At 37.9% G+C, this 27,085-nt stretch overlaps 1 protein-coding gene across 1 annotated transcript in view; it reads right to left on the bottom strand.

Annotated features, from left to right (window-relative positions):
* ROBO1 (roundabout guidance receptor 1) overlaps window positions 1-27,085 on the bottom strand; it is a 1,293,158-nt gene that overhangs the window by 1,136,095 nt on the left and 129,978 nt on the right. The window lies entirely within an intron of this gene.

Consider the following 27,085-nt stretch of genomic DNA (forward strand, 5'->3'; position numbering starts at 1 on the left):
AGGACACAGCAAAAGAAAAATTAAAAAAGGAACTAAATTCTATCTTCATTCAGGTACATAAATATAATGTGAGGCCATTTTAGTTAGTTCAGTCGCTCAGTCATGTCCGACTCTTTGCGACCCCATGAATTGCAGCACACTAGGCCTCCCTGTCCATCACCAACTCCTGGAGTTCACCCAAACTCATATCCATTGAGTCGGTGATGCCATCCAGCCATCTCACCCTCTGTCGTCCCCTTCTCCTCCTGTCCCCAATCCCTCCCAGCATCAGGGTCTTTTCCAATGAGTCAACTCTTCACATAAACTGGCCAAAGTATTGGAGTTTCAGCTTTAGCATCATTCCTTCCAAAGAAATCCCAGGGCTGATCTCCTTTAGGACGGACTGGTTGGATCTCCTTGCAGTCCAAGAGATTCTCAAGAGTCTTCTGCAACACCACAGTTCAAAAGCATCAATTCTTTGGCGCTCAGCTTTCTTCACAGTCCAACTGTCACATCCATACATGACCACTGGAAAAACCATAACCTTGACTAGATGGACCTTTGTTGGCAAAACAATGTCTCTGCTTTTCAATATGCTATCTAGGTTGGTCATAACTTTCCTTCCAAGGAGTAAGCGTCTTTTAATTTCATGGCTGCAATCACCAACTGCAGTGATTTTGGGACCCCAAAAAATAAAGTCTGACACTGTTTCCACTGTTTCCCCATCTATTTCCCATGAAGTGATGGGACCAGATGCCATGATCTTCATTTTATGAATGTTGAGCTTTAAGCCAACTTTTTCACTCTCCTCTTTCACTTTCATCAAGAGGCTTTTTAGTTCCTCTTCACTTCTTGCTATAAGGGTGGTGTCATCTGCATATCTGAGGTTATTGATATTTCTCCAGGCAATCTTGATTCCACCTTGTGCTTCTTCCAGTCCAGTGTTTCTCATGATGTACTCTGCATATAAGTTAAACAAGCAGGGTGACAATATACAGCCTTGAGGTACTCCTTTTCCTATTTGGAACCAGTCTGTTCTTCCATGTCCAGTTCTAACTGTTGCTTCCTGACCTGCATATAGGTTTCTCAAGAGGCAGGTCAAGTGGTCTGGTATTCCCATCTCTTTCAGAATCTTCCACAGTTTATTGTGATTCACACAATCAAAGGCTTTGGCATTTTAGTTACATCAATTTATAAACAAATAAAAAAAAAAAGAACTTTTATAGCTGTTCTATTCTAAACAAGGCACTGTGTATGAATTGTGAAGGGCCCAAGAAACACCAGATAGTGCTTGGTAGAAAACAGTATGGAGAAGGAAATGGCAATCCATTCCAGTGTTCTTGCCTGGAGAATCCCAGGGATGGAGGAGCCTGGTGGGCTGACGTCTATGGGGTCACACAGAGTTGGACATGATTGAAGTGACTTAGCAGCAGCAGCAGGACTGGTGCTGAAGCTGAAACCCCAATACTTTGGCCACCTGATGTGAAGAGTTGACTCATTGAAAAGGACCCTGATGCTGGAAAAGATTGATGGCAAAAGGAGAAGGGGGTGGCAGAGGATGAGATGGTTGGATGTCATCACCAACTCAGTGGACATGAATTTGAGTAAACTCCAGGAGAGAGTGGAGAATAGGAGAGCCTGGCATGGTGCATTCACGAGGTCACAAAAAGGCGGACACAATAGTGACTCAACAACAACAACAACCACAACAACAATATGTGTGTGTATGTTTTTCCCTAATAGTATATTGGTGCATTCAGGGAACTATAAGAGGGGCTGTTTAGCTTGTGATATTAGCCAGGATATAATAAGATAGCAAACTGAAAAGATAAAGAAAGGTAATGAGGAGCCAGTATAGAGTTTAACGATAATATGATCTAAACCACACCTCTCCCTAGGTATCCACAGGGGATTTGTTCTAAGAACCCCCATGGATACCAAAATCTGCAAATGCTCAAGTACCTTATAAAAAATGGCATAACATCTCCTGTATTTTAAATCATCTCCAGATTACTTATAATTCCTAATACAATAAAATGCTATGTAAGTAGTTGTAAATACAGTGTAAATGCTATGTAAATCACTGCCAGTACACAGCAAATTCAAGTTTTGCTTTTTGGAACTTTCTAAATTTATTCTTTAATATTTTTGATCTTTAGTTTAATCCACAGTTATGGAGTCCATGGATATGGGAAGATCGACTGTATTTAGAAGATAACTCTGAGAGGAATGTGAAGGATAAAGAAATTATGAGGGAAATTAGTACAGAGGCCATGCAGAAATGTATAATGGATGCTTACAAAGGACAATGGCAGACAAAAAGGAATATATGCTAGTGTTGGGGTGGGAGGCAGGTAGGTGACATTATGCAAATACACTTTGTGGAACTTGGCAAATGATTAGATTTGGGAGATAGGAAGTGGAAGGACATTTATTCATTTATTCAAAAATATATCTATAAATCTATTGCAATATAAAATGTAATTTATTCCCAAAGAAAAATAAAACTCTGTCACTCATTTTTGTGACATTCAGAGTTCCAACTAGAAAAAAGGATGACAAACTTCATTCTGTCAGTTTATCTGCACAAAGCTATCGTCAATCTGCCTATTTGAGCTGAGCAGTCCTTACTTTATTACTTACCAATGCAGAGTTAATTGCCAAGTTTTCCTTGGCAAAGCTGCCTACTCCTCCTGCCAGTCAGCTGCAATCATCTAACCGTACTGAAGATATCTGAGGATTATTTCTTCCCTCTTAAAAATTCTGCAAGCAACTACTGTCTGAGCTAGAACTCTGCCTCGAAAGAAATATTCCTGATTACTAAAGGTTCATATTTGTTGTCTTATCTTCCTTGTTTGGGGCTTAATGTCCTTGTAACTTCCTTTTTTTAGTTAATTGTTATTGGAATATAGTTGATTTATTTTGCAACTATTTTTCTTCTGGTATATCATTCATAAATGAAATTATATACCCACATTATCTTTCACACATCATCTTTCTTTCTTAAGAGTCAAATGAGACCAGAAAGTAGATTAGATTTCTATAGATAGCACAAGCCTAGATGTACACTTCTACTCTTCAATTCATGCAGTTGTTAGTTTGTCTAGAGGCTCTTTTTCAGGGTTATCCATTGACTGTTTTGGCTTATAGTCGCATTTTTCACAATGCTCACATGGTCACAATGTGACCATGATTAGCTCTTCCAGAGATAATGTGTAAATACAAAGCATTCTTCTAGGGGGTTCCCTGGTGACTCAGAAGGTAAAGAATCCACCTGCAATGCAGGAGACCTGGTTTTTATCCCTGGGTTGGAAAGATGCCTGGAAAATAGAATGGTTACCTGCTCCAGTATGTTTGCCTAGAGAATTCCATGGACAGAGAAGCCTGGCAGGCTACAGTCAATGGGGTCATAAAGAGTCAGACATGACTCTTGGTTGAACTCCTATAAGTTACAGTAAGAGGCAGATATTTATTTCAAATTTCTAAAATGTTTTAGGATGTTGTTCAGTTACTCAGTCGTGTCTGACTCTTTGCAACCCTATGGATTACAGCATGCAAGACTTCCTTTTCTTTCACCATCCCCCAGAGCTTGCTCAAACTCAAACATATTTTTATTATCTAAGAACAATTTTGTGAATTTACATAGTCAGTGGCTAGTATTATAATATGATTTTGAGTTAGGACTCACAAATCCAAAGTGGCAACTGCATTATTCGCTACATTCACACATCACAATACATTGAAGTTTTGATCTTCAAATGTTCTCTGAAAAGGAAAGTTCAGTTCAGTTCAGTTCAGTCAGTCATGTCTGACTCTTTGCAACTGCATGGACTGCAGCACGCCAGGCCTCCCTGTCCATCACCAACTCCCAGAGTTTACTCAAACCCATGTCCATTGAGCTTGGTGATACCATCCAACCATCTCATCCTCTGTCGTCCCCTTCTCCTCCCAGCTTCAATCTTTCCCAGCATCAGGGTCTTTTCAAATGAATCAGTTCTTTGCATCAGGTGCAAAGTATTGGAGTTTCAGCTTCAACATCAGTCCTTCCAATGAACACCCAGGACTGATCTCCTTTAGGATGGACTGGTTGGATCTCCTTGCCATCCAAGGGACTTTTAAGAGTCTTCTCCAACACCACAGTTCAAAAGCATCAATTCTTTGGCACTCAGCTTTCTTTATAGTCCAACTCTCACATCCATACATGACTACTGGAAAAACCATAGCTTTGGCTAGATGGAACTTTGTTGACAAAGTAATGTCTCTGCTTTTTAATATGCTGTCTAGGTTGGTCTTAACTTTCTTTCCAAGGAGCAAGTATCTTTTAATTAAATGGCTGCAGTCACCATCTGTAGTGATTTTGGAGACCCCTCCCCCAAAAATAAAGTCTGACACTGTTTCTACTGTTTCCCTGTCTATTTGCCATGAAGCAATGGGACTGGATACCATGATCTTAGTTTGCTGAATGTTGAGATTTAAACCAGCTTTTTCACTCTCCTCTTTCACTTTCATCAAGAGGCTCTTTAGTTCTTTTTTGCTTTCTGCCATAAGAGTGATGTCATCTGCATATCTGAGGTTATTGATACTTCTCCCAGTAATCTTGATTCCAGCTTGTGCTTCATCTAGTCCAGCATTTCTCATGATGTACTCTGCATATAAGGTAAATAAGCAGGGTGACAAATATACAGCCTGATGTACTCCTTTTCTTATTTGGAACCAGTCTGTTGTTCCATGTCCAGTTCTAACTGTTGCTTCCTGACCTACATACAGATTTCTCAAGAGGCAGCTCAGGTGGTCTGGTATTCCCATCTCTTTAAGAAATTCTGAGTTTGTTGTGGTCAAAGGCATTGTCAATAAAGCTGAAGTAGATGTTTTTATGGAACTCTCTTGCTTTTTCAATGATCCAGTGGATGTTGGCAATTTGATCTCTGGTTTTTCTGCCTTTTCTAAGGCCAGCTTGAACATCTGGAAACTCACAGTTCATGTACTGTTGGAGCCTGGCTTGGAGAATTTTGAGCATTACTTTGCTAGCGTGTGAGATGAGTGCAATTGTGCAGTAGTTAGAGCATTCTTTGGCATTGCCTTTCTTTGGGAAAAGGAAAATACCCTGAGGTAAAATATAAGCTTAATAGAAAATACAATTACCCCTTATTTAAAATCACACCTTTTGACAAAGTAATGATAGGACAACTGATGCTAGTGAAAAATGTGATGGAATTGTGCATAGATTCTGAGTCTTACAATATAGTGAAGTCAATAACCACAACCCCTTATAAGAGCACCTCTACCCTTAGATGTGTGTATATATATACACTGCCCACTGTCAAGGGATTAAAATGAAAATACACATAGTTTTTAAGTCAAAAAACTATAATGATATGATAAAAAAGGAAGAAGCTATTTATCCCTTTCTGTTGTGAAATATTACACTAAATATGAGATTACAGAATTATTTAGTAATATATATGCTTTGAAACATAATTTACTTGTGAATGATAAGTGTATAGAAGTAATATAGTGCAGTGTTTTGTAAGCTCAGATCATAGAATCAGGCTATTCAAGTGTGAATCTCAGCTCCACAGAAGTGAAATTGAAGTCGCTCAGTTGTGTCCGACTGTTTGTGACCCCATGGACTGTAGCCTACCAGGCTTCTCCGTCCATGGGGTTTTCCAGGCAAGAATACTGGAATGAGTTGCCATTTCCTTCTCAGCTCCACAACTCAGATGTTATTTGATTCTGAACAAACAACTTAAGGTCTCTTAGTTTCATCTTTCTCAAATATAAATAAAATATGAAATAGTTGTAATAGTTACAATACTGGATGAGCTAATATGCATGGTGTTATAAGACTCTGCTTCATCAACTGATATCTACAAATATTAACTTGAAATTGCATCCAAGAGGTTCCCAGTGATGATGAACCCAATCTTGGGTGTGTATTTACAGGTTGCTTTATATTTGAATAGGCTTTCCAGATGGCTCAGATAGTAAAGAATTTGCTTGCAATGCAGGAGACCCTGATTCAGTCCCAGGGTGGGGAAGATCCCCTGGAGAAGGGAATGGCCATCTACTACAGTATTCTTGCCTGGAGAATTCCATGGACAGAAAAACCTAGTGTGGTACACTCCAGGGCATTGCAAAAAGTTGGACATGACTGAGTGATCAATATTTTCACTTACATTTGAATAGTGTATGTTTTAGATTTAATTAGCAAACATCAGTGGTTTTGATTTATTGTAATGAACTCTTGGGTGGCCATGCATGGCATGGCTCATAGCTTCAATGAGTTACTCAAGCCCCTTTGCCATGGACAAGTTGTGAGCCATAAAGGGGAAGATGATATCTATATATGATAAAATAAACAGACTTAAAGTGTGCAAGGTTCAAATTTGACAAACATAGAGACGCAAATGACTTCCACCCCAACCAAGATGCAAATGATTTCACAGGGGCCTTGATATTGAAAGTTAATGTGTTACATACATATGCTGTATATATGTACATGTTGCTAATGCAGATTTTCAAATAAGAATAAAGGTAGTAGGCTGGTCTATACCCTAATTTTAGGAGGATGATTACCTCAAAGAGAGTTTTCAAAAATATATTTTGAGATTATCATGTTCCCCTGATTACTAATGACATTTCTTAGAAAGTAAAAATGTTTCATAAAAATTAATTTTGGAAGATGCATGGCTCAACAATATAAAATCATTTATTTATGCACACATTTTGAATTACTTAAGAGAACATGAACATTTCCTCAGCTTATCAGTGCCTAATGATGACTTTTTTCAGCTTCTTCTAGACTTCATCATAGGTAACTTGCTCCTCCTCCTCCCCATCTTTCTTCTTTTTTCTTTTTCATTTTTAAAGAGACAGAAACTGTATTTACTGAGGCTTTCTTTGTTATAAACCAAATTTATTTTCTAAGCTATACTACTTTTGCTCCAAAGAATCAAAATATTTTTGGAGTCTTGTCTTCTCAGTCTTTTCATTTTATTCAGCTTAACTTTCAACTGATTATCATCTAATAAGTCAAAAGTTAGGGAAAAGTTAGAAATTTTCAACAATACAGTAAAATCAATAATTGCTGATTATTTCTCTTTGATAAAAGAAATAATGATAAGTGAAGGAACAGTTGTTTCTCAAAATGGTTTGTCTTTGTGTGATTAATGATCAGTCAGAAACCCACATGTGGAATAAAGAGATATTCTCCATGTGCACAAATAGAAGAGATGAAAGCTTGGTTTAAGAATTTGTTGTTACACAACTGAAAAAACTGGTTAAACATATTTGGTGAGAGGACACACTCAGTGTGTAGATAAATGCAGCTACAGTGAAAGGTTTGTGTAAAAAGGTAAAAATAAATAATACATAATATATATGTAGTAGTTCAAGATTTACTTTACTTTTTTATTAGCTCATCAGATTTAATATTAGGAAAGTAAGTCATAAATTCTACCTTCACATGAGAATAGAAATCAGATCTTTATGAGACTTATCTGCATAAATGCATGTAGTTAGAAGTGAACTGGAATAAAATCCATTATTTTTCTTATTACAAAATTAAAATGTCAAAGAATTGTAGTCTTGAATATATGACTAATTCAAGGCTTTTTCTTATCCACAGTGTGATGACATAAAGGGAGATGAAGCTTGGTTACAGTTAAATAACTTGGAAATGAAAGTGAATTAAGACAAAAGAAACTGTGTAGAAAATTATTAATATGCTCTAGTAAGTATGGTGAATAGGATCTTACATAAAAGTCTACTAAGTGGATGAAAAGACAGAATACATATTAAGACACTGCAAATAAAAGGCAATGGAATTTGATGCTGCACAGCACACTGGAAGTAAAAAAAAAAAAATAAATGTATAGTGCTATTCCTAAAATTTCAACTTAGAAAACAAAAGTTTAATAAGATGTGTATGTGTATGTGTGTGTTATCTTTGTAAGTGACACGATAATCTAGTCTTATTCTAGAGTTCTCTAGAATGATATGTGTATATATATGCTGCGGCTAAGTTGTGTCCGACTCTTAGGGACCCCATGGATTGCAGCGCATCAGGCTCCTCCATCCATGGGATTTTCCAGGCAAGAGTACTGGAAAATTATATATATATATATATGGAGAAGGCAATGGCACCCCACTCCAATACTCTCTCTCTTTCCATATATATATATATATATATATATATATATAGTTTACCCTACTAATAGGTTGCTCTTTGACAGTTAGTGTGGGAGGTCCTAAAAAGGCAGGGCATTTTCTTTAATTTCAAGATTCTTCAGGGCCACAGCTCCTGCCCAGATGCCCAGACTGAGGTGGGACGTGTCCAGATTCACCCCATAGTCTCCAAGAACCGGTTCAACATGACCACCAACTCGAACCCCATCTTCCTCAGCCTTAGTGGACGCGGTGCTCCTTCTTCCTGTGCCTGCCCTCCCTAGGTGGCCAAGAGGAGCTACCCACTTCCGAGGTCAGGGGCAGTGGCAGAGAGGAGCAACTCCACATCCAAGGAGCGGCAGCTGCACGGGCGCAGGAGGGCTGAGAGGAGCTAATCCACATTCAAGGTCAGGAGGGGCAGCAGTGAGGAGATACCCCTCATTCAAGGTAAGAGCAGCAGCTGCGCTTTGCTGGAGCAGCCGTGAAGAGATAACCCACGTCCAAGGAAAGAGAAACCCAAGTAAGACGGTAGGTGATGCAAGAGGCATCAGAGGCAGACACACAAACCATAATCACAGAAAACTAGTCAATCTAATCACATGGACCACAGCCTTGTCTAACTCAGTGAAACTAAGCCATGCCCTGTGGGGCCATCCAAGACGGGCAGGTCAAGGTGGAGAGGTCTGACAGAATGTGGTCCACTGGAGAAGGGAATGGCAAACCACTTCAGTATTCTTGCCTTGAGAACCCCATGAACAGTATGACAAGGCAAAATGATAGGATACTGAAAGAGGAACTCCCCAGGTCGGTAGGTGCCCAATATGCTACTGGAGATCAGTGGAGAAATAACTCCAGGAAGAATGAAGGGATGGAACCAAAGCAAAAACAATACCCAGTTGTGGATGTGACTGGTAATAGAAGCAAGGTACGATGCTCTAAAGAGCAATTTTGCATAGGAACCTGGAATGTTAGGTCCATGAATCAAGACAAATTGGAAGTAGTCAAACAGGAGATGGCAAGAGTGAATGTCGACATTCTAGGAATCAGCAAACTAAAATGGACTGGATGGGTGAATTTAACTCAAATGACCATTATATCTACTTCTGTGGGCAGGAATCCCTCAGAAGAATTGGAGTAGCCATCATGGTGAACAAGAGTCCAAAATGCAGTACTTGGATGCAATCTCAAAAATGACAGAATGATCTCTGTTCATTTCCAAGGCAAACCATTCAATATCACAGTAATCCAAGTCTATGCCCCGACCAGTAACGCTGAAGAAGCTGAAGTTGAGGGTTCTATTAATCATTTGCTCTATACAGTCAGCAAAAACAAGACTGGGAGCTGACTGTGGCTCAAATCATGAACTCTTTATAGCCAAATTCAGACTTAAATTGAAGAAAGTAGGGAAAACCACTAGACCATTCAGGTATGACCTAAATCAAATTCGTTATGATTATACAATGGAAGTGAGAAATAGATTTAAGGGACTAGATCTGATAGAGTGCCTGATGAACTATGGAATGAGGTTCCTGACATTGTACAAGAGATAGGGATCAAGACCATCCCCATGGAAAAGAAATGCAAAAAAGCAAAATGGCTGTCTGGGGAGGCCTTACAAAAAGCTGTGAAAAGAATAGAAGTGAAAAGCAAAGGAGAAAAGGAAAGATATAAGCATCTGAATGCAGAGGTCCAAAGAAGGGCAAGGAGAGATAAGAAAGCCTTCCTCAGAGATTAATGCAAAGAAATAGAGGAAAACAACAGAATGGGAAAGACTAGAGATCTCTTCAAGAAAATTAGAGATACCAAGGGAACACTTCATGCAAAGATGGGCTCGATAAAGGACAGAAATGGTATGGACCTAACAGAAGCAGAAGATATTAAGAAGAGGTGGCAAGAATACACAGAAGAACTGTACAAAAAAGATCTTCACGACCCAGATAAACACGATGGTGTGATCACTCACCTAGAGCCAGACATCCTGGAACGTGAAGTCAAATGGGCCTTAGAAAGCATCACTATGAACAAAGCTAGTGGAGGTGATGGAATTCCAATTGAGCTATTTCAAATCCTGGAAGATGCTGCTGTGAAAGTGCTGCACTCAATATGCTAGCAAATTTGGAAAATGCAGCAGTGGCCACAGGACTGGAAAAGGTCAGTTTTCATTCCAATCCCAAAGAAAGGCAATGCCAAAGAATGCTCAAACTACCACACAATTGCACTCATCTCACATGCTAGTAAAGTAATGCTCAAAATTCTCCAAGCCAGGCTTCAGCAATATGTGAACTTCCAGATGTTCAAGCTGGTTTTAGAAAAGGTAGAGAAACCAGAGATCAAATTGCCAACATCTGCTGGATCATGGAAAAAGCGAGAGTTCCAGAAAAACATCTATTTCTTCTTTATTGACTATGCCAAAGCCTTTGACTGTGTGGATCACAATAAACTGTAGAAAATTCTGAAAGAGATGGGAATACCAGACCACCTGACCTGACTCTTGAGAAACCTATATGCAGGTCAGGAAGCAACAGTTAAAACTGGACATGGAACAACAGACTGGTTCCAAATAGGAAAAGGAGTATGTCAAGGCTGTATATTGTCACCCTGCTTGTTTAACTTATATGCAGAGTACATCATGAGAAATGCTGGGCTGGAAGAAGCACAAGGTGGAATCAAGATTGCTGGGAGAAATATCAATAACCTCAGATATGCAGATGACACCACCCTTATGGCAGAAAGTGAAGAGGAGCTAAAAACCTCTTGATGAAAGTGAAAGAGGAGAGTGAAAATGTTGGCTTAAAGCTCAGCATTCAGCAAACAAAGATCATGGCATCTGGTCCCATCACTTCATGGGAAATAGATGGGGAAACAGTGGCTGACTTTATTTTTCTGGACTCCAAAATCACTGCAGATGGTGACTGCAGCCATGAAGTTAACAGACGCTTACTCCTTGGACGGAAGGTTATGACCAACCTAGATAGCATATTCAAAAGCAGAGACATTACTTTGCCAACAAAGGTCCCTCTAGTCAAGGCTATGGTTTTTCCAGTGGTCATGTATGGATGTGAGAGTTGGACTGTGAAGAAGGCTGAGCGCCGAAGAATTGATGCTTTTGAACTGTGGTGTTGGAGAAGACTCCTGAGAGTCCCTTGAACTGCAAGGAGATCCAACCAGTCCATTCTGAAGGAGATCAGCCCTGGGATTTCTTTGGAAGGACTGATGCTAAAGCTGAAACTCCAATACTTTGGCCACCTCATATGTAGAGTTGACTCATTGGAAAATACTCTGATGCTGGGAGGAATTGGGGACAGGAGGAGAAGGGGACGACAGAGGATGAGATGCCTGGATGGCATCACTCACTCGATGGACATTAGTTTAGGTGAACTCCAGGAGTTGGTGATGGACAGGGAGGCCTGGCGTGCTGCAGTTCATGGGGTTGCAATGAGTCGGACACGACAGAGAGACTGAAACAAACCAAACCGAACCCTACTTATAAATTATTATTGCTTCTGATTAGTTGGGATGCATTTAATATGAAATAATATGTTAGAGGTGTATAATACTGTGTAAAAATATAGGTTTAATGTTTTCAAATAGGGAAACAGTAAAATTATAATTTATAAAAATTATAAATTATAACCATTGTTTTCATATCTCTTTTTTTTGTATTTTACAATATTAATAAAACCATGTTGTTTATTTACACTAATAATACCATGTTGGCATTTTACAATAATAATACTACCATGTTGTGGATTTTTTTTTTTAGTATATTTTCTTTCATTTTATTATTTATATGATTTTATTTTATTATTTACATTTTATTATTAAATTGTAACCTTCCTGAGTTTTTCTTTTTTTAATTTTTATTTTATTTTTAAACTTTACATAATTGTATTAGTTTTGCCAAATATCAAAATGAATCCATCACAGGTATACATGTGCTCCCCATCCTGAACCCTCCTCCCTCCTCCGTTTTCATATCTCTTATAAAGACTGTATTATTTGAAAACTGCATAGTACATACAAAAGTCAACCACTTAAAGCACAAATTTAGGGCATATATGTGTATATTATAGTTATTTCACAATACATTTGACTCATATACTTAAGGAACACTTCTATCACAGAAGGAATGTTTAAAGTATCCTAAACCCCAAATATTAATTCCTAGGCTTTTAACTTAATCTCTAGTAATTTTCTGACTTCATTTATATATATATATATATATTTGTAGAGAAAAAAAGGAAAGAAAATAAACTAAAAACCAAAGACTCTAGAAAGTAAGTATGAAATCAATATGAGAATAAAATACATGAAAAATATAACAGTAGTGAGATAAGGTTAAGACAGACCTGGAAAATTGGGCAAAGAGTTAATCAGGAGTAACAGAAATAAGAAAATTTACAAGGTTCTCAGTGGGTTGTCACCTAATTTCTTGAAGATCCTGGATATGTATGCACAGCTTCATTACTAGTCACACATCTGTTTTATGTGAATGGGTCATGGACCCCATATCCAATTATGGCTTTATTCATTTCACAAGAGATTAATTAATTCTTATCAGATTTCCAGGAAACCAAACATTTTAAACATACTGTGAGGAAACTCAGGGCATGGTGATAAACCTCAGGTTGCATATAAGGAATGAGGTTTATTCTATGTCCAAAATGTACTAAAATAGCTTATCAAGTCCAGATGAAGATTCAAAGAAATTTTTTTTAAAATAATTTACTTAGTTCACTTAATATTTCTTCTATTAGCCCCAGGTGGATAGATGTGTGCTAAGTCGCTCAGTCGTGTTCGACTCTTTGTGATCCCATAGACTTTGCAACCTCACTGGGCTCCTCTGTTCATGGGGATTCTCCAGGTAAGAACACTGGAGTGGATTGCCATGCCTTCCTCCCGGGGAATCTTCCCAACCCAGGGGTCAAATACAAGTCTCCTGCATTGCAGGTAGATTTTTACCATCTAAACCAACAGGGAAGCCCAGGTAGACAGATATGTTACCATAAACTAATAGAAAATAAAGAAAGCTATCTGAGATACACATTCTTTTAGAATTCTTATTCTGAAACCTATATCAAATTCAGAGAAACTTCCATAGACTGTATCTGCTCAAAATTCTTATGTTGAAATCTAACCTCCACTAGGATGTGGGGCCTTTGGGAGGTGATTAGGTCATGAGGGTGAAGTCCTCATCCACAAGACTAGCATTCTTATAAGAGAGATCCCAGAATAGAAATGAGAAGAGAAGATAGCACTTTAAGAACTAGGAAGTGGGACCTCATTATACATCAAATCTGCCTTGAACTTCCTAGCCTCGGGTCTGTAAGAAATAAATTTCTATTCTTTAAAGGCCATCTAGCCTAAGACATTTTGTTCTAGTACCCTGAACAGACTAATACAATAAGCATTTTGCCATACTGTTGTTCAGTCGCTAAGTTGTGTCCCATTCTTTGTGACCCTGTGGAGTACAGGATTCCAGTTTCCCCCGTCCTTCACTATCTCCCAGGTTTGCTCAAATTCATGTCCATTGAGTCAATGATGCTATCTAATCATCTCATCCTCTGCCAACTGCTTCTCCTTTTGCCTTCAGTCTTTCCCAGCATCAGGGTCTTTTCAAATGAGTCGACTCTTCACATCAAGTGGTCAAACTACTGGAGCTTCACCTTCAGCATCAGTCCTTCCAATGAATAGTCAGGGTGGATTTCCTTTAGATTTGACTGGTTTGACCTCCTTACATTCCAAGGGACTCTCAAGAGCCTTTTCCCTAATGCCACAATTCAAAAGCATCAGTTCTTCCACGCCCAGCCTTTACGGACCACTCTCACATCCATACAACTACTGGAAAAACCAGAGATTTGACTACACGTATCTTTGCCAGCAAAGCGATGTCTCTGCTTTTTAATATGCTGTCTAGGTTTGTCAGTGCTTTCCTTTCAAGGAGTAAGGAAATTTTAATTTCATGGCCGCAGTCACAGTTCTATATTTTGCCATATAGAACTATGTAAATATAATGAGTCTGGTATATTTTTAAAGATTTCCAAAATTTTGAACTTCTGGTTTGTGCATTTCACTGATTAGAATGTTTAAAGACATAGCAATGGAATGTATTGTTATTATTTCTTGAAAAGAAAACATTAAAATAAATAATAATAACTAGAAGTTAAAATTAACATCATCATTTCACCAGCCCATTTTGTGTACTAAAGATGTCACTAATTTTAGGAGAATCATCACAAAGCACAGACAAATGATTATTTTATTGCTACAAAATGGAATTGGGAGCATTATATGGCTCTTAAAACACTGTGCTTGGAATATTCAAAATATTGACTGACATTTTCAAAGAAAGCATTGTGAGCAGTCCGAAGACAGTCTAATTAACAGTCATTAAAAGTTCTACTTATTGCTTGCTCTCCTTTCAGCATGTTGAAGCTGACACTTCAGCAGGGGTTTAAAGCCATGCTAGCATGACTTTTAGATTAGATATTTTAATATAGTTTATTCCAAGAATTCAAATATGTGTTTCAAGGTTAAAATATAAAATCAACAATAACAGTAAAATGGTTGTCAACCACTGACTACACTATGTTATCAAAATGATGGAAATGTAGTTATAACCAAAAAAAACGTTATGTGCTATCCACAGGGCATGATGAGATAAACACCAGTTTCTCTACTATAGCTACCATAATCATTAAAGAATCGATGGCAAATTAAACTGCACAAATCCTTAAGGGGAGAGGGGAAAAAAGCATAGCACTAAATGCAGAAAGTTCAAATCAATTTTTCACCCTAAACATAGTGAGTTCATTAGTAGTGCTAACATAAAGGCAAAGGTAAATACAGTAAAATGGAGATTTTTATCTTCTTTTCATTTTAATTATAAGGTTGCCTAAGTCACCCTACTTTTTTTAACTTTTACAAAGGAGTCTATTCATATAGTAGTGGAACTGTATTATGAATTAAAAAAAATAAAAAGATGATTTTATGTAAAGAAATTCTGCACATGAAGATGTAGAATAAAAAGGTTTTCTACCAGGTTTTTCTTTCTTTCTTTCTTTTTTTTTCTTATTTTTCAGCTAACATGAAAGCTGTATAAGTCAGGCAATCTTTTCAAAATGAATGCTCAAATTCACAAAGCTGGTTCCTTAAAAGTATACTCATGTACACAAAGACAAAAAGAAAGCAATTTTCAAACAAAAGCAATTTTCAAAATGCTGTGCTCCCACTGCTTCCGTCAGATGAGTTCTATGCCCACTTGACCTTCAATCAGATTTTTCATTTCATCATTTTGATGAAAATTAGTGGGGCAGATGATATTTGGTCATCCTCCTTGAAAGTGAATCCAGTTGCAGACATATTTTTCTGGAAAATATCATCTTTCAAGTAATGTAACATGGACATAAACATCAATAGCTTCATTATCCTAAAATAAGTATCGCCTTTGATAAGTTAGATTTATCTCAACACTGATAACAAAAATAGAGGAAATTGGGCATTGGTTTGGTCAAAGGAAAGTTACATATGAAGCTGGTGTGGCTCAACACCTATGTTGAGAAGGAGAAATGTAGAATGATAGAGAAGGCAGAGGATGAGAGAGCCCAAGAATGAGAGAAATGAACAGTTGATCTAGTAAGCATGTTCTGCTGACAATTTCTGGAATGAACAACAAACCTATTGTACAGCAAGTGAGCTAGTCATTTTCTGAACATCTTCAGCTTTTAGAATTCCGTGCTGATAATTTTCTTCTCTGTTTAATCTAATTGAAAAACAATGTCTGGTGACTGATTTTTCACTTTAGACACCAAGACTTAAAGCTAGCTAAACTTCCAAGATAAAATATCTTATGAGGTTAAAAAAAAAAAAAGTATAGTTAATGAAATAAAATGTCACGCTGAAGAATTGATGCTTTTGAACAGTGGTGTTGGAGAAGACTCTTGAGAGTCCCTTGGACTGCAGGGAGATCAAACCAGTCAATCCTAAAGGAAATCGGTCCTGAATATTCATTGGAAGGGCTGATGCTGAAGCTGAAACTCCAATACTTTGGCCACCGTATGCGAAGAGCTGACTCATTGGAAAAGACCTTGAATGCTGGCATTGAAGGCAGAAGTATAAATGGGCAACAGAAGATGAGATGGTTGGATGGAATCACTGACTGGATGGACATGAATTTAAGCAAGCTCCGGGAGTTGGTGATGGACAAGGAAGTCTGGCGTGCTGCAGTCTATGGGGTTGCAAAGAGTTAGACACGACTGAGCGACTGAACTGAATTGAATATCATGATCAGATTACTTTATATAAAGCCAGTGCAAAACAAAAATCTACCCCCCAAAAAGATGATCATATTCATGACCCTAGAGTTGATACATTTAATACTGTTTCTCCAAGAACCTCTTATGTGGCATCTTAAGATCAAAATATGAATAGGACATAGTCCTTACCCAGGAAGAACTTAGAGTATGTCAGCGGGAAGAAGACCCAGGTAAACTAAGTACAGCATGGTTTCCATAACAGAGGTTAAATATTTTTCTATGAGACCAAAGAGAGAACAAAGCAACCAGCCTTCTGGTAAACTGGAGAAAGTGTTCATCACAGAAGTAAACATTTCAGATGGATTTTCAAGGAATAATAGTTGTTGACTGAGCCAAAAGAGTTTAGGACTGGAGTGAAATATAATTCTAAACAAAGCAATAACTGTGCAAAAGCATGAAGGAATGTGTCTGTCCGTTTAGAGAACATTAAATAATTTTATTTGGAGGGGATTCCAGATGATATACATGTGTGAGGCTGTGATTGGACAGGATGCTATAAAAGTAGAATTAGGCCAAAATGTAAAGGGCATTGTATATATATAAGAAGAAGAATGAAATGAACAAATGTGGTTTCTAGAGCAAAAACTCTGAATCATGAAATGGGAAATTCTGGAGACTGACCATGAGGCTGCGTGGGTCACTACTGCAGTACTCTGCCATCCAGCACCACACCTGCTATGTAGCAAAAACTAAATATTGTTGGATTAATGATGGGTGAATGAACACAATGATATGAACACAGTGAGATGCATCTGAACTAATGTACTTAGAGAGAAGCAGAAACACAAAAGCCATAATATTCACCAAGTCCATGTCTATGCAAATGGGCATCATGTTAGGTAAGAAATTGTGATGACTAAGACAGAGAATGGTTACAGAGTCAGCACTACTTATGAATATTAAACAGCAGAATGCCTTCAGTTTTCATTGTTACTTGCCTTTATTTTATAAACAAATTGATTTTAAACACACTGCCTTGAGTGTGAAAGGAAGCCTAAAATTGGTTCAATTCTATGGGGAGATGAGTCACAGCATCATTTTTAAATGTATGTGACATTTAAATTAAAATCTACTACTTCGGGTTTGAATGTTTTACTGCCTAAATAATTATGTTTTTTTTTTTTTCAGTTATTCATATTAAAGTTCAATATTAATTTCCAAGCTGTGAATACACTGCACATTAATACTTAAATGGGCTGCAAATTTTTAGACTGCTTAACAGCAAGTCACTTTAGAAATATCATTATCCAAAATGAACATAGAGCCTAGTCAATCTTAGCAAATGCCTTCACGTATGTTGGGTTAGTTTATGAAGATATAGCAGCAGAGAGGGGACAGAAGGAACAATCACATTTTAGAGAGAATATAAGCAATGCTACAAGAAGAAAGACACTAATGAAGTAACAGAAAAGCAGGCCAAATGTAATTTTAATCTGTCAACATGCCCAAAGGTGCAACAAAAAAGATTCACACACAAAAGTCTTTGTATACAAGACGGAGGCAAAGGTCTGTGGCTGGCAATTGTGTTGCCTGCATTCTAGGAGGTAAGGGTTTTTGAAAGGCATTTAGCTTTAAACTACTCAGTGTTCCTTTGAACGTCCTCAGCAGGGCCAGAAATGGAGGATTCAATTTTCAAAGATAATTGTGTCAGATAACTGCCTCATGTCTTTTCAGCAAGAATCTGATAAACACCTAATTACTAACCAAGTGATTTTAGAGCTATATGGCTGGGCTGATGGGAAGGCTACCTACACATACTTGGTCATTAAATGTATCAGAAGGGAAATGCAGTTGGATTGTAAATTAATTTCATTTATTTGGCTAATGAAATCTTATCAACTATCCTAAAGAAACAATTTATTATTGTAACAGAAGAGCAAAAATTTCATCATAAAATCAATTATAACCCCCAAAATAAATTCTCACCACATCACATCTAAAACAGCCAACTGAAAATAAAAATAGGTTCATTTGGAATTTCTTGCAGTTTATCTTCTTTGGCAAGCTTTGTGTAACTTGTGGATGCTGTCTATTATGCTGAGAAAAGCACAATTTTAGTAATTTTGGATATTGGAATTTTGTACAACACAATAAAATATATTAGCCATAAATGCAGGACTATTCATCTTCAAATCGATATGCAAGCACACTCAGCTGGACTCTTGACTATTCTTCATATGATTCCCTTTTATACCCCTGGCCTTTACTTGCTGTTTCATGGTGTTATATACAGTGTAAGGTCTAAAATTAAGGCCAAAGAGTATACGCTTCCTTGACTTCTAGTGAAATCAGGGTAGCCTCAAATGGCCTAACTATAAGTAAGAGGGTTAATTCTTAGGTAAGTTGATAAGAAGCTGGGGTCCCTGAGGAGAAGCAAGGGGTCTGGGACTCTCCAGGAGGAGATAGGGGTCTGGGGTTCTGAAGGAGGAGAAAAGGACAAACTTTTTTTCCTACATTCCTTAGTCTTAGTCACATAAAACATTTTTTTTCTTTTCCTTTAATCCCAGAGTTGATGATTACACAACAACTCAGCTTAAACTCTGTACTAAGGATTATACAACAATAATGTATCCTGCTTGAGGACAGGTTTCTCCTTCTTGAGAACTTTCTGACTAACCCTATTATCTTAAAATGTAAATTGTGGGAGTGGGTCTGGTAAAATTATTACAACCTTGAGACATTCTTTTGAGTTACTGTAATAATCAACTGAAAAATTATATAGCTCCCTTGCTAAGATTAGTGAGAGGGCACTCTCCACCTGATGTTATGTCAGAAGCTTTCTCTGTCTCTTTTCACTATAACAAAACTTCTGCCACACAAGAGCCCTGAGTGGTCAAGTCTGGACCCTGGTCTGGAAGCTAAATCTTCTTCAGAAATCATGAATCTGATATCATTCACTGTAAGCTATCATAAACTTCCCTTTCCACTTCTGTGAATAAGGTCCTGTATACAAACCCCTACCTTATCAGCCACAGTTCCTACTTATCATTGAGGATAAGGTTTCATCACCCAGCCAGCCTCTGAAATTATTCAGACAAGCCAGTCCCACCCTCCTAAGAGAACTAGTGCACCTCGCTCTCTTGACACTACAATACCACTGAATCTGGCCTTCCCTCTGCTTCAGAGTGCAACTGCCACGTGGCCCCACATGGCATGTGATGTCCTCATAGCCTCAGCTGGGAGTGGGAGTGATGAATTTCTGTTGGTTTCATCTGTTCAGTGTTAGGTGCGATGTGATCAACCATCCCTAAGATTCTGTGTTGACAATCTCTTGCTCAACAAAGGGGAGAATACAAAATGATTAAAACTTCAAAGGACCACTCAGATTGGTCCAAAGCATAGACTTTCCCTTTCTTTAATACATGTCATGTGATTTCTATATTCCCAGGGTAACTGCCAAATTGTGGAGATCTGGAGAGACAAGTAAAATGATTGGAGGCTTTGAATAAAATGCTTTCTTATGTTAATGAATAATATAAACTATATTGAATATTTTCTCTGCTTCTCTCAGATAGTTCCTATTGGGTTAATAGCTATTTATGTAAAACCATAGAGGATCAAGTCAAAATAGAAATATATTAACAGAAAAGAAAAACAAGACACTCCATTACCAAAGGATAACCAGAAAAAGGATTCATCCACTGAGCAGTTGAAGCTCACTGCCCCTCAACAAGTTATACATATTAGATTAAAGAACACGCTTCATTCTTTAAACATTTACATCTTAATGGGTGAAGCAATAGTCATTCAGTCATGTCCGACTCTGTGACTCCATGGACCACAGCACTCCAGGCTTCTCTGCCTATGGGACTTCCCAGGCAAGAATACTAGAGTGTGTTGCCATTCCCTTCTCCAGGGTATCTTCCTCACACAGGAATTGAACCTGGGTCTCCTATATTTATTGACCATGCCAAAGCCTTTGACTATATGGATCACAACAAACTGTGCAAAATTCTGAAAGAGATGGGAATACCAGACCACCTGACCTGCCTCCTGAGAAATCTGTATGCAGGTCAAGAAGCAACAGTTAGAACTGGGCATGGAAAAACAGATGGGTTCCAAATAGGAAAAGGGGTACATCAAAGCTGTATATTGTCACCCTGCTTATTTAACTTATATGCAGAGTATATCATGAGAAATGCTGGACTGGATGAAGCACAAGCTGGAATCAAGATTGCTGAGAGAAATATCAATAACCTCAGATATGCAGATGACACCACCCTTAACAGAAAGTAAAGGAGAACTAAAGAGCCTCTTGATGAAAGTGAAAGAGGAGAGTGAAAAAGTTGGCTTAAAACTCAACATTCAGAAAACTAAGATCATGGCATCCGGTCCCATCGCTTCATGGCAAATAGATGGGGAAACAGTGGAAACAGTCACAGACTTTATTTTGGGGGGGCTCCAAAATCACTGCAGATGGTGACTGCAGCCATTAAATTAAAAGACACTTGCTCCTTGGAAGAAAAGCTATGACTAACCTAGACGGCATAATAAAAAGCAGAGACATTACTTTGCCAACAAAAGTCCATCTAGTCAAAGCTATGGTTTTTCCAGTGGTCATGTATGGATGTGAGAGTTGGACTGTAAAGAAAGATGAGCACCAAAGAACTGATGCTTTTGACCTGTGGTGTTGGAGAAGATTCTTGAGAGTCCTTTGGACTACAAGGAGATCCAACCAGTCCATCCTAGAGGAAATCAGTCCTGAGTATTTATTGAAAGGACTGATGCTGAAGCTGACATTCTAATATTTTGGCCACCTGATGTGAAGAACTGACTCATTTGAAAAGACTCTGATGCTGGGAAAGATTGAAGGCAGGAGGAGAAGGGGACAACAGAGGATAAGATGTTCGGATGGCATCATTGACTCAATGGACATTAATCTGGGTAAACTCCGAGAGTTGGTGATGGACTGGGAGGCTTGGCATGCTGCAGACCATGGGGTTGCAAAGAGTCGGACACGACTGAGCAACTGAACTCAACTGAACTGAACTCATATACTGCAGGCAGATTCTTTTCCATCTGAGCCACCATCTTACAGAGAAGAAGATGACTGTTTAGCAGTGTCAATTTTGTTTTCTTTTCATTGCTTTTACCTTCTACCATACACGGTCTCTATTTGCCATTATTTCAAAATTGTTAGTTCTCAAGACACTCCTATTATGGGCCAGTTTGAGATCAGAGGGTAAAGCCTGATTGGGGTAAAGATAGGAAAAAATCAAAACAAAAATAGGTACAGGAAATAGAGTATATTTGTACATATATACAAATATGTGTATATATATACAAATAGAGTATATATGTACAAGAAAGTATACATGTTTTCTTGTTGAAATTGGGATATAATAATTATCTGAAGTCCCTTCATGGATCACAGTCTTGTCATGGTGAAGGGGCTTACGCAACTCAGTGAGCCATGCCATGTAGTGCTTTACAAATAGCTGAGGAAAGAAGAGAAGCAAAAGGCAAGGGAGAAAGGGAAAGATATACCCACTTGAATGCAAATACAAGAGAATAGCAAGGAGAGATAAAAGGCCTTCTTAAATGAACAGTACAATGAAACAGAGGAAAGCAATATAATGGGAAAGACTAGAGATCTCTTCAAGAAATAGGAGATATCAAGCAAATATTTCATGCAAGGATGGGCATGATAAAGGGCAGAAACAGTTAAGGATCTAACAGAAGCAGAAGAGACTAAGAAGAGATGGCAAGAATACACAGAAAAACTACACAACAAAGGTGTTAATGACTGGGATATTCATGATGGTGTGGTACTCACCTAGAGCCAGATATTCTGAAGTGTGAAGTCAAGTGGGGCTTAAGAAGCATTAGTATGAACAAAGCTAGTGGAGGGAATGGAATTCCAGCTGAGCTGTTTAGAATCCTAAAATATGATGCTGTTAAAGTGCCACACTCAATATCTCAGCAAATTTGGAAAGCCAGCAGTGTCAACAGGATTGGAAAAAGTCAGTTTTCCTTTCAGTCCCAAAGAATGGAAATGGCAAAGAAGGTTCAAACTACCATACACTTGTGCTCATTTCACATGCTATTAAGGTTACGCTCAAAATTCTTCAAGCTAGGCTTCAGTAGTATGTAGACTGAGAACTTCCAGATGTACAAGCTGGGTTTCAAAGAGGCAGAGAAATCAGAGATCAAACTGCCAACATTCATTAGATCATGGAGAAAGCAAGGGAATTCCAGAAAAAAACATCTTCTTTATTAACTATGCCAAAGTCTTTGACTGTGTGGATCACAACAAACTGCAGAAAATTATTAAAGTTATGGGAGTACCAGACCACATTACTTGTCTCCTGAGAAACGTGTATGCATGTCTGGAAGCAACAGTTAGATTAGAAGCAGACATGTAGCAACAGACTGGTTCCAAATTGGGAAAGGAGTACGTCAAGGCTGTACATTGGCACTGTGCTTATTTAACTTCTATGAGAGTACATCATGTGAAATGTCAGGCTGGATGGATCACAAGCTGGAATCAAGATTGCCAGGAGAAGCATCAATAACCTCAAATATGCAGATGATACCACCCTTATGGCAGAAAGTGAAGAGGAAATAAACAGCCTCTGGATGAGGATGAAAGAAGAGAATGAAAATGTTGGCTTGAAACTCAACATTTAAAAAATAAGATCATGGCATCCAGTTCCATTACTTCATGGCAAATAGAAGGGGAAAAGTGGAAGCAGTCACAGATTTTATTCTCCTGGGCTCTAAAATCATTGCGGATGGTAACTGCAGCCAGGAAATTAAATGATGCTTGCTCCTTGGAAGGAATGCTATGACAAACCCTGACAGTGTATTAAAAACAGAGACATCACTTTGCCAACAAAGTACCTACAGTCAAAACTATGGTTTTTCCAGTGAAAATGACAGTCACTCTGTCGTGTCCAACTCTTTGCGAACCATGGACTATACAGCCCATGGAATTCTCCAGGCCAGAATACTGGAGTGGGTAGCCTTTCCCTTCTCCAGGGGATCTTCCTGACCCAGGGATCGAATCCAGGTCTCCTGCACTGCAGGCGGATTCTTCACCAGCTGAGCCACATGGTTTTGCCAGTAGTCATGTATGGATATGAGATTTTGACCATAAAGAAGGCTGAGCACCAAAGAATTGTTGTTTTCAAGTTGTAGTGCTGGAGAAAACTCTTGAGAGTCTCTTTGACTGCAAGGAGATCAAACCAGTCAATCCTAAAGGAAATCAACCCTGAATATTCACTGGAAGGACTCAGGCTTTTGCTGAAGCTCCAATACTTTGACCCTCTGATGTGAAGTGTCGATTCACTGGAAAAGACCCTGATGCTGGGAAAACCTGAAGGCAAAAGGAGAAGGAGGTGACAGAGGATTAGATGGTTAAATAGAATCACTGACTCAATGGACATGAATCCATGAAAGATGGGTAGCCTGGCATGCTGCAATCCATGGGGTCATGAAGAGTCAGACATGACTTAGAGACTGAACAACAACAACAAATATCACCTGGGATCTCGTGCCCATCAGATTACTATTTTTTAGATCACTAAGGGATACCGCCATGATTTATATCAGTATTATTACATATTTCAAGTTTTAAAGCATTTACAACTCAAATATTTTAAGGAAAACATAGTCTTAATGAAGGATAAAAAGAATAAAAACATGTTCTTAAAATATCTTGAATTTCTGAAATAAAATAGTGTTTTACTATTTCTAAAATAGTAATTGTACTTTATTTACTGGAGCAACATTACTGAAAATATATCAATAATGCCTGGTGGCTCAGATGGTAAAGCGTCTACCTGCAATGCGGGAGACCGAGGTTCAATCCCTGGGTCAGGAAGATCCCCTGGAGAAGGAAATGGCAACCCACTCCAGTACTCATGCCTGGAAAATTCCATGGGTGGAGAAGCCTGGTGGGCTACAGTCCATGGGGTCACAAAGAGTCGGACATGACTGAGCGACTTCACTTTCACTTTCTTTCTTTTATACAAACGTTATCTTTGCTAGTACTCAATTGCCCATGATTATCCTAACTGTGATTCCAGATAGAAATTTCGTTAATGTAGAAGTCAAAGTATTGCATACTTAATTTATTTTTTATTTTTTATATGTCATTAAAAAAAAAACAAAACAACACAGTTAAGAACATTGAAAATTACATTAGTTTCATATGGAACAAAGACTTCCTTTTTTTAAATATAGTTAATGTTAGTATGTTTTAATTTTCTTAATACAATACAAATGTTTATCCTTATGAATAAATTATAGAAAATGTCTATTATATTACTAATATTATTTATTACTACAGTGACCTGAAAAATCTATATTTGATAAAACTATTGCTCTCACTGGTGAATATTTTTTTGATAGGCTATTAAATTTGTTTAAAAAAAATCAGAAGAAGAATATAAATTTAAGGGTATAGTTAGCACATATGAAAATATATTGACATTAAAATATTGCCTGCTCAGTAACAAAATTCCCAAGATATCTATTCTTTTACTCATTATATTATAGAATTATATTCAATTAAAAAATTGATATTTATGTTTTACAAGGTATTTTCTTTTTCTTGTTCTGCAATGTGTTCAGGTGCATCCATTTATTCTCCCCTAATGCTTCTTGAATTAAGTGTTTATTGATGAAACTGAATGTAGATAAACATGGTAATTTAAGAAGCTGTAAAACTGGAAACTAGTTTAAATAGCTTTTAATTTTTGAAATAAATTCTTCTTCACTGAGGCTGTCTGTTTAAATGCATACTCACACTCTCTATACTCCCAGGAGAGGAGCCATCTAATTGAACACGATATTTTACAGCCCTAAGACATGTTTGTCATACCCAGGATGTTGAATATTTACAGTCATTATAGAAGTGACTGTGTAACAGAAGTCTCAGAGGATTTAAAACTAAACAAAATCTTGATGCTAAATCACATTTACACTGTATACATGTTGTACTATGTTACTCCATTAGGTCTAATTTCATCAAATAACTATGTGAATTGTATTCTTCACAAAATTTGAAAATAAATATTCATGTTTTCCTTTAAGCATAGTCCTCAATACACAATTAAACTATGTTACATGAACATGCTTGCAAATTGGTCATTTGGAACTGGGTTATATTTTCTTGTAGAAATTATAATTTGGTTGACTGTGTGGTCCGCAAATAGCTCTATAGTCTGTTATAATTATAAACCCTTTAGCCTTCCTTTGGTTTTTATGTTGGTTCAGATTTCTACAGTGTTTAAGGAACAAGACAGTTTCTGACCCAGAACCACTTTAATTTTGAGCCTTACGTTTTCCAAGATATGGTCATTTTGAATTCTGCACTATCTCTCTGATATACTAAAAATGAACCTTAAGTGAATTGTGGAAATGTCACAATAGGCATGAGAAAACGTTCATATTTTTAAACTTAGTGACATAAGACTTGAGTCAGAATGTATCACAGATGCTGTTTAGTTATACAGGTTATTTGAACAAGCAATTCTTAATATATTTACCTAAATAGACAATTGGATTTTTTATCCATTAGATTAACTAGACTTTTTACTAAAAAAGAAAATTCACCTGCTATTTTTAACATCACATACAGTGTCACAGTCAAATAAATGATTAAATTGAACAAAGGAGTAATTTTCTTTCCAATTCTAAACATCTATGTATTTAAAGCATTTTATGTGTTCCCTAATGTATCACTTTTTAGACAAGACTGTGGTCTATGTGATCAGTTTGATTAGTTTTCTGTGATTGTGGTTTTCATTCATTCATTTTCATTCTGTCTATCCTCTACATTCTCTCTACCTGCTTGGCCCTTGGAAGAAAAGTTATGACCAACCTAGACTGCACACTTAAAAAGCAGAGACATTACTTTGCCAACAAAGGTCCATCTAGTCAAAGCTATGGTTTTTCCAGTAGTCATGTATGGATGTGAGAGTTGGACTAAAAAGAAAGCTGAGAGCCGAAGAATTGATGCTTTTGAACTGTGGTGTTGGAGAAGACTCTTGAGAGTCCCTTGGAATGCAAGGAGATCCAGCCAGTTCATCCTAAAGGAAATCAGTCCTAATTACTCATTGTAAGAACTGATGCTGATGCTGAAACTCCAGTTCTTTGGCCACCTGATGCAAAGAACTGACCCATTTGAAAAGTCCCTGATGCTTGGAAAGATTGAAGATGGGAGGAGAAGGGGACAACGGAGGATGAGATGATTGGATGGCATCACTGACTCAATGGACATGAATTTGGGTAGACTCCAGGAGTTGGTGATGAACAGGGAGTCCTGGTGTGCTGCAGTCCATGGGGTCACAAAGAGTTGGACATGACTGAGCGATTGAACTGACTGACTGACTGACCCTCTGATGGAGAAGGATAAGATGCTTATGGAAGCTTCCTGATGGGAGAGACTGACTGAGGGGGAAACTGGGTCTTGTTCTGATATGAGGGGGGCATGCTCAGTAAATCTTTAATCCAATTTTCTGTTGATGGGCAGGCTGTGTTCCCTCCCTGCTGTTTGACCTGAGGCCAAACTATGGTGGAAGTAATGAAGATAATGGTAACCTGCTTCAAAAGATCCCTTGCAGGCACTCAGTGCCCCCAACCCTGCACCAGACCACTGCTGACCCACGCCTCCTCTG

This window comes from Bos mutus, chromosome 1 (genome assembly GCF_027580195.1).
Source record: "Bos mutus isolate GX-2022 chromosome 1, NWIPB_WYAK_1.1, whole genome shotgun sequence".
Classification (NCBI taxonomy): domain Eukaryota; kingdom Metazoa; phylum Chordata; class Mammalia; order Artiodactyla; family Bovidae; genus Bos; species Bos mutus.